Below are 6,543 nucleotides of genomic sequence, written 5' to 3' on the forward strand. Positions count from 1 at the left end.
CATTCAGCCAAGGTTATCTGCCTTTGAACAGTTTGTCATAAGAAAATAAACCCCTATTTGCTTCAGCAACTGTAAGTTGAATTTCATGTTGTTTACTGTTGAATGCAATCCCAAGTGACACCCCCTCCCTGGGATAAGCCTCACCACCCCCAATAATGTTTTAATATGATAACCTGATGGACCAAAGGGAAAAAATATTGTACTTGTCAGCAAAGTGATAGAAAGTGAAGCCTTGTAATACATGTAATTAACTTTGTAAATTATGAAGCATAAGTCATGCCTGCAAATTGTGAAACATAAGTTTGTATTTGTCTACATTGGTATAAGGAGGATAAATGTATAGAAAACAGACAAAAAGAAACCAAAAACAACCTGTAGATTAGACTACTGTTTAACATGTATTCATTCTTTATACCCCATTTCCACAAAACTTCATGGGAGGAGTGTATTTCCCTTCCCCGCTAGTGTTGCGCTTGGCCATGCTACTTGTTTTGGCCAATGGGATATGGGCAGAAGTGACAGCCATGATATCATGTATTTCTGTTCTATGCTCTTGCACTTTTGCCATAGCCATAAAAAGAGCATGCCTCAGGTAAAGAGGCATGGGCTAAAGAGGATGGGAGATGTGTGAAGCAGAGATGAACTGAACCCATAGCCTGGAGCCATACCCATCCAAGATCAGCCAAACTGTAGCTGACCCCAGGACGCATGAGTAAGAAATAAATATTTGTTATTGTACATCACTGGGTTTTGAGTTGGTTTGTTATGCAGCATTAGTGTGACAATAGCTAGCTGATACACACCTTGACAGCTTAATCTTACAAAACAAACTGGTTATTTTCATTCTTTAACAAAAATTAGGATTGTAATGTCCAATAATGACATTCTAAGTAGAAAAAGCCAAGATTTACAAAGATACATTTTTATCCATTAAATCAAGTATATATTTGCTAAATCCCATTATTTCAGGAATTAGGCATCTTCCTCAACATAGCCAGTTGAAGTAGGCTTTCTGTTTCTTCCTAACAAGAATTTTAGTTGATCTGCTTCAATCCTTCTTCTGTTACACTATGATCAATAGTACTCTACTTTTTAAATTTTTGTTTAGACCAAAGAAAGCCTCTCTGATTAAAAAACACAAACTATTGGACAGAGAAAGATTTTCTTTGTTTGAAATTGCTATGTGTTCTAAATTCTATTCATTATCTATTACTGTGTAAAAAATTGCCCCAAAACTTCAAGGGCTGCAATGACAATAAACAGTAACAAACAATAAGCTGTTCCCGTATATTAGGAGTTCAGCGGTAGTTTGCTGAGTGCTTCCAACTCAGGGCATGTCATAAAGTTGCAGTCAAGATGCTGTCCAGTTATGTAGTCATGTCATGGCTTGACAGAGGCTGGAAGATCCACTTCCAAGGTGACTTACTCATGAGGCTCTTGCCATGTAGACCTCTCCATAGGGCCGCTGAGGATCCCCACGACATGGCAGCAAGGTTCCCCAGAGCAAGTTATCTAAGAAAGCAATGTTTCTTATGACCTAACTTAAAAGATCACACTCTGTTAGTTTCACAGTATTCAATTAGTTACGATGGTCCATTCTATTCAGTGTGGGACAGGATCCCTAAGGGTATGAATACCTAAGGATATGAATAGCAGGATCGCTGGAAAACATCTTGGAGGCTGGCTACCACACTTTCTAATATATATTTTCAACACAATCTCTCTGACTGCTCCAAGCATCTTCTCAAAACGGATTTAAAATTTAAATGGTGGTTCTTTTTTTTAAAAAAAATTATGTTTATTTTTTATTTTTAAAAAAAAATTTTTTTCAACGTTTATTTATTTTTGGGACAGAGAGAGACAGAGCATGAACGCGGGAGGGGCAGAGAGAGAGGGAGACACAGAATCGGAAACAGGCTCCAGGCTCTGAGCCATCAGCCCAGAGCCCGACGCGGGGCTCAACCTCACGGACCACGAGATCGTGACCTGGCCGAAGTCGGACGCTTAACCGACTGCGCCACCCAGGCGCCCCTATTTTTTATTTTTGAGAGAGAAGAGAGAATGAGCAGGGGAGAGGCAGAGAGAGAGGGAGACACAGAATCCAAAGCAGGTTCCAGGCTCTGAGCTGTCAGCACAGAGCCCAGTGTCTGGTTCGGAACTACAAACCGTGAGATCATGACTTGAGCTGGAGTCAGATGCTTAACCGACTGAGCCACCCAGGTGCCCTTAAACTGTGGTTCTTAACCCCCACTCCCTGGGGACATTTGACGATGTCTAGAAATGTTTTTGGTTATCCCAAATGAGAGAGAAGAGTACTGTTGGCATCTAGTGAGTAGAAGCCAGGAGTGCTGCTACACATTATATGACGTACAGGATATTCTCCCCACAACAAAGAATTATTCAGCCCCAAATGTCAACAGCAATAAGGCAAAGATACTCTGCATTTAAACTATTACAGTTGGCTAAAATTTTAAAGTTTCCTTTTACAGATTCTTCAATATATCATATAAATACTGCTTTTCGTTTTCAGTCAAGTATAGTCAGATTAGGCAAAATTGAGTTATTATGATGCATGATCAAGTTGCAGATGCACAACCAAAAGGGATTGAGCAGGAGAAATGAATTTGGCCAAGATAACACACACATCCCTCCCCAGAAGACCTGTGGGGGGGGGGCCCTTTTATGTGATATTCTTGCTGAATTTGCAAAGGCAGCACCGAATAACTGCTATTTCATTGAGAACTCCCTGCCTACAACTAGAAACAGCCCTCGCTGGGTGACACTGTGAATTCTGAAAAAAAATCAATTGGGGGTTTTAAAGACAAGCAGAAGAAGAATGAGAAAGTGAATTCAATAGAGTTTTATTGACAACTTAAAGCTTATAGAGCTTTCTCTGTAACCCCTGACAAGTCTTCTTTGCATCCAAGGTTTATTTGAGTGCTTAAAGGGGGCTAAGATAATAAATCCATAACACAGTAGCTGCTTGTGTCAGAGACTGATCTCCTCCTTTCTCAGAAGTGCTTAGAAGCCAAGGAGGAGTGATTATCAAGCAGACTGCCAGATTTGGGGACAGCCTCAGGACTCTCTGTGCTTTCTAATAATTAGGGAGATAAAGAAAATCAGCCTCACCTCTAATCTTCCTTGCACAAACCAGGAAGAATTGAATTGGCTTCTGGGCAGTGTTCAGAGCCACTGGGACAATGAGAAAAGTCAGATTACACTGGATTTCCTGAATGTCTTTAGGCTAGGGCATGGATAATGGTTCCCCCCAAAAAGGAAAAGTGTAAATGTATCTTTGCATTGAAAGTTCCACTTGGTGAGGCACATGGGTGGCTCAGTCGGTTGAGTGTCCGACTTCAGCTCAGGTCATGAGCTCTCAGTTTGTGAGTTCAAGGCCTACATTGGACTTGCTGCTGTCAGTCCAGTGCAGAGCCCATTTCAGATCCTCTGTCCTGCTGTTTCTGTCCCTGCCCCACTTGTACTCTCCCAAAAATAAATAAATATTTTTTTAAAAAAAGGAAAGTTCCACTTGGTGATGAATATATATGCCTATATTGTTAAGCTTGTTTTAGAAAATAGGACTTCATAAATAACTATAATATGTAGATTATATATAAACTATATATATTATTCTCTATATAATATATATTATATAGATATATAAAAATCTCTTCCTGTAAGCAGCATGAGGTGATCTCTGAAAATGGTTCATTATTCACTTGACCCAGAAAAGCCAACAAAATCATGCACATCAAGAGGTTCAAATCTTTGTGTTCACTTTAAGAACACAAGTGAAACTTCCCAGGCCATCCAGGGTATGCATCTCTGAAAAGCCACCAAATATCTCAAAGATGTCACTTTGCAGAAGCAGTGTGTACAATTCCATTGCTACAATGATGGGATTGACAGGTGCACCCAGGCCAAACAGTAGGGCTGGACACAGGGTCGGTGGCCCAAAAAGAGTGCTGACTTTTTGCTGCACATGCTTAAAAATGCAGAAAGTAATGCTGAACTTAAGGGTTTAGATGGAGCTTCTCTGGTCATTGAGCACATCCAGGTGAAACAAGCCCACAAGACACAGCATAGAACTTACAAGGCTCATGGTTGGATTAGCCCAAACATGAGCTCTCCCTGCCACATTGAGATGATCCTTACTGAAAAAAGACCAAATTGTTCTTAAACCAGAAGAAGAAGTTGCACAGAAGAATAAGCTATCTCAGAAGAAACTGAAGAAACAAAAACTTATGGCCCGGAGGTAAATTCTGTATAAAATAAATGCAAATAAAAGCAAAAACAGAACAAAAAGATAAATATATAAAAATTTTTTTCTTTCACAAGGAAAGCCATTGGAGGAATAAAACAATTCCTAGAGATCAGGGTACCTACAATGAGGAGAAGTCATTATCTCATTCCCCAGTTTAACATCTGCTTGGGCAGCAGAAGGTTGAGGTTGGAGAGAGAGAGATGTTACTTTATATGGAAGCAAGATCTTTGCAGATATGATTGACTTAAGGATCTTCACAGTATCACTAGGCTGAAATCAAGGCATCAGCAGGCCTGGGCTGCCTCAAGAGGTTCTAGGGGTGATCCATTCCTTGCCTCTTCCAGCTTCTGGTGGCTGCCAGCGTCCTTGGTTTGTGGCTGCATCACTCCAACGTCTGCCTCTATGGCCATGTTGCCTTCCCTTCTTTTGTCTGTCAAATTTCCCTCTACCTCTTTCTTATAAGGATATGTGTGATTGCATTCAGTGCCCACCCTGATAATCCTGGATAATCTCTCCATCCCAGGATTCTTAACCACATCTGCAAAGATCTTGTTTCTGTATAATGTAACATTTACAGGTTTCAGAGATTAGGACCTGATATATTTTGTGGGGACATTTTTCAGCCTACCACACCAATATCTTTTTCCACCCCTAGTCTTTCCAGGGTTCAGCCCTACACCCTATTTACTTATCTGTTGCACATCTGCATGCATGTGCCCACACGCACACGCGTGCGCACACACACACACACACACACACACATATCTTTCTCTCTCTCTTTTTTTCCTCAATAGAGCTTGGTGAACCAAATCTTTGCCACTTAAAACTTATTAGCCTGGAGGGCTCTATGTTTGCATTCTACCTCTAGAAGCAGTGTTGCTGGTGAAGTAGATACTTCTAATGCAGCAAAGAAAAGGAAGAAAAACAAAGGAGAAAGTTAACTTTCTATATAGAAAGAGGTTAAATACCGTTATTTTTCTCTTGAAGAAATAATACGGTATAGTCAAGAATTTGTTTTAAGAATTGAGTACAGAAATATGTTACCAGAGAGGAGGCTAATGATTGCTTGTCCCCAAAGGGAAAACTTGACTGAACTCTTTTGGTTGGAATTCTATAAGCCAAAAATATAAATGCTTCCCAGGAGTCTGGCAGATGCTGAGTCTTCTTCTCCTCACACTTGTCTGTCCAGGAGACATACTTGTTTTCAGTCAATAAAGAGACAAGGAGCTCTTTCTGAAACTTTTACTTTGAAGGCCAGAAATTAAATGTATACTGTTTATCTGAGGCTCAATCTATGCACATTTCATGTAGCTCCTTAGCTATGGTTGAAAGACTTTCTATTGCCCAATGAGTTTCATTAATACAGAACTGACATGTCTAACCACAGGAGCAGCACTTCCTGAAATCAATGCACTTTACTAGTACAAGAAAAGACAAAAATATTCAGCTATATAGAAGTGAAAAGGAGTTTTGAAAAAAAAGTTAAAGCTACAAGAGATCTGAGGTTATGTAGTAAGCTTATTCAGTTTACAGATGAAGAAATGGATGCTCCAGAAAGATCATCAGATGTATCAGTCAGCTATGGCTGCATAACAAACACCTGTAGTATCTTAGCACCTTACAATAAGCATGTATTTAGCTAATGCATTTCTGGGCATTTGCTGATTTGGGGTTTGGTTGATCTAGGTTTTTTGTGGCTAGAGGAGTTCTGTTTTCACATTTTATATCCTTGGGTTTGCTCCAAATGACTCTTATCTTCCTTGAACCAGTGGCTAACTGGAGGAGGTTTTCCTTTAGTAATGGCAGAGGCACAAAAAAGCAAGTAGAGGCACAGAAGGCCTTTTAAGTCCTGGACTTGGAACTGAAAGACTGTTATTTCCACCCACAAGTTATATTGGCCAAAGTAAGTTCCATGGCCAAGCCCAAAGTCAAGGGGCAAAGAAATATTCTCTGCCCACGATGAGGCACTGCTGAGGGTATGGATTTAAGAAGGGATGAAGAGATAGGGTTAACCATTTAATCATGCATACAAAATTTGCCTATGGTCAAAGAATTCAGGTCTCCTGACCCACCCACCCCCACCAATCCAGGGCTTTTCCCATTCACCAGGCAGGCGCTCAGTGGAGCATACAATAGATATATTTAAAATATGCTCTGGAGATATAAACTAGGAAGATGACACAACACTGCCCACCTAGTTACATTTATTTTATATAGATTTTTCTATTTTCTGTTCACATAATTAAAAGCCATTCATACATTTCCACAATTATTATCTG

The 6,543-nt window shown here is 40.1% G+C and overlaps 1 pseudogene; it reads left to right on the forward strand.

The window, feature by feature from the left end:
- The first annotated feature begins 3,703 nt into the window (after nt 1-3,703).
- On the forward strand, nt 3,704-4,288 carry LOC121025665 (60S ribosomal protein L17-like; annotated as a pseudogene).
- The last annotated feature ends 2,255 nt before the right edge of the window (nt 4,289-6,543 follow it).

Source organism: Herpailurus yagouaroundi, unplaced genomic scaffold (genome assembly GCF_014898765.1).
Source record: "Herpailurus yagouaroundi ecotype Mexico unplaced genomic scaffold, PumYag 67690, whole genome shotgun sequence".
NCBI classification, from domain to species: domain Eukaryota; kingdom Metazoa; phylum Chordata; class Mammalia; order Carnivora; family Felidae; genus Herpailurus; species Herpailurus yagouaroundi.